General features: G+C 42.5%; 1 non-coding gene across 1 annotated transcript; it reads left to right on the forward strand.

Moving 5' to 3' along the window:
• Nucleotides 1-2,261: 2,261 nt before the first annotated feature.
• Nucleotides 2,262-2,369, forward strand: LOC112746492 (small nucleolar RNA R71). Its single transcript, XR_003174373.1, has one exon. It is a non-coding gene; the product is annotated as a small nucleolar RNA R71 (small nucleolar RNA).
• Nucleotides 2,370-2,766: the final 397 nt, after the last annotated feature.

The raw sequence follows: 2,766 nt of genomic DNA on the forward strand, positions 1-2,766 counted from the left end.
GGTAGGTTTATGGGGAAGAGTGGATGGATGTGAGTGGTGAAGTGGTGATAGGGAAGAGAGATTAAGGTGATTGGTGAAGAGTGTTTATGGGATTGTGTGAAAGAGGGGTGAGAAGAAGTGAGTGGAGGTAAGTGGGGATCCTGTGGGGTCCACAGATCCTGAGGTGTTCAAGGATTTACAACCTTGCACACAACTCTAGGTGTTCAGCGCCAGATTGGTGCTTGTTCTGGGCGTTGAACGCCCATTTGTTGCCCATTTCTGGCGTTGAACGCCAGAACCATGCTTGTTCTGGGCGTTCAGCGCCAGCTCTTCTCCAGGGTGCAATTCTGGCATTCAAACACCCAGATGCTGCCCATTTTGGGCGTTCAGCGCCAGAACCATGCTCTGTTCTGGCGTTGAACGCCAGCCAGATGCTTCTTAAACGCCAGTAAGGTTTTCCTCCAGGGTGTGATTTTTCTTCTGCTGTTTTTGATTCCGTTTTCAATTTTTATATTTATTTTGTGACTCCACATGATCATGAACCTAATAAAACATGAAAGAACAAGAAAAATAGAATTAGATAAATAAAAATTAGGTTGCCTCCCAACAAGCGCTTCTTTAATGTCAATAGCTTGACAGTGGGCTCTCATGGAGCCTCACAGATGTTCAGAGCATTGTTGAGACCTCCCAACACCAAACTTAAAGTTTGACTGTGGGGGCTCTGGTTGACTCTGCAGTGAGAGAAGCTTTTTATGCTTCCTCTCCATGTTTACAGAAGGATGACCTCGAGTTTTAAACACAAGGGAGTCCTCATTCAATTGAAGGACTAATTCACCTCTGTCAACATCAATAACAGCTCTTGCTGTGGCTAGGAAAGGTCTTCCAAGGATGATGGATTCATCCTCATCCTTCCCAGTATCAAGGATTATGAAATCAGCAGGGATGTAAAGGCCTTCAACCTTTACTAACACGTCCTCTACTTGTCCATAAGCCTGTTTTCTTGAATTGTCTGCCATCTCTAATGAGATTTTAGCAGCTTGTACCTCATAGATTCCCAGTTTCTCTATTACAGAGAGGGGCATGAGGTTTATCCCTGAACCAAGGTCACACAGAGCCTTTTCAAAGATCATGTTGCCTATGGTACAAGGTATTACAAACTTTCCAGGATCCTGTTTCTTCTGAGGCAATCTCAGTTGATCCAGATCACTTAGTTCATTGGTGAACAAGGGAGGTTCATCTTCCCAAGTCTCAATACCAAATAATTTGGCATTCAGCTTCATGATTGCACCAAGAAACTTGGCAGCTTGCTCTTCAATAACATCCTCATTCTCTTCAGAAGAGGAATACTCATCAGAGCTCATGAATGGCATAAGGAGGTTTAATGGAATCTCTATGGTCTCTAGATGAGTCTCAGATTCCTTTGGTTCCTCAGAGGGAAACTCCTTATTGATCACTGGACGTCCCAAGAGGTCTTCCTTACTGGGATTCACGTCCTCAACCTCCCTTACAGGTTCGGCCATGGTGGTTATGTCAATGGCCTTGCACTCTCCTTTTGGATTTTCTTCTGTATTGCTTGGGAGAGTACTAGAAGGGATTTCAGTGATCCTTTTACTCAGCTGGCCCACTTGTGCTTCCAAATTTCTAATGGATGACCTTGTTTCATTCATGAAACTCACAGTGGCCTTAGATAGATCAGAGGCTAAGTTTGCTAAATTAGAGGTATTTTGTTCAGAGTTCTCTGTCTGTTGCTGAGTGGATGATGGAAAAGGTTTACTATTGTTAAACCTATTTCTTCCACCATTATTAAAGCCTTGTTGAGGCCTTTGTTGATCCTTTCATGAGAGATTTGGGTGATTTCTCCATGAGGGGTTATATGTGTTTTCATAAGGTTCACCCATGTAATTCACCTCTGCTATTGCAGGGTTTTCAGGATCATAAGCTTCTTCTTCAGAAGATGCCTCTTGAGTACTGTTGGATGCAGCTTGCATTCCATTCAGAATCTGAGAAATCATATTGACTTGCTGAGTTAATATTTTATTCTGAGCCAATATGGCATTCAGAGTATCAATTTCAAGAACTCCCTTCTTCATAGGCGTCCCATTATTCACAAGATTCCTTTCAGAAGTGTACATGAACTGGTTATTAGCAACCATGTCAATGAGTTCTTGAGCTTCTGCAGGCGTTTTCTTTAGGTGAATGGATTCACCTGCAGAAGTATCCAATGACATCTTAGCTAATTCAGACAGACCATCATAGAATATATCTAGGATGGTCTATTCTGAAAGCATGTCAGAAGGACACTTTTTGGTCAGTCCTTTGTATCTCTCCCAAGCTTCATAGAGGGATTCACCTTCTTTCTGTCTGAAGGTTTGAACATCCACTCTAAGCTTACTCAGCTTTTGAGGAGGAAAGAACTTGGCTAAGAAAGCCTTGACCAGCTTATCCCAAGAGTTCAGGCTATCCTTAGGTTGAGAGTCCAACCATATTCTAGCTCTGTCTCTCACAGCAAAAGGGAAAAGCATGAGCCTGTAGACTTCAGGATCTACTCCATTAGTCTTAACAGTATCACAGATCTGCAAGAATTCAGTTAAGAACTGAAAAGGATCTTCAGATGAAAGTCCATGAAACTTGCAGTTCTGCTGCATCAGAGAAACTAATTGAGGTTTCAGCTCAAAATTGTTTGCTCCAATGGCAGGAATGGAGATGCTTATTCCATGTAAATTGGAATTAGGTGCAGTAAAGTCACTAAGCATCCTCCTTGCATTATTATTATTTTCGGCTGCCATC

The sequence above is a fragment of the Arachis hypogaea genome, chromosome 14 (assembly GCF_003086295.3).
Source record: "Arachis hypogaea cultivar Tifrunner chromosome 14, arahy.Tifrunner.gnm2.J5K5, whole genome shotgun sequence".
Taxonomy (NCBI): domain Eukaryota; kingdom Viridiplantae; phylum Streptophyta; class Magnoliopsida; order Fabales; family Fabaceae; genus Arachis; species Arachis hypogaea.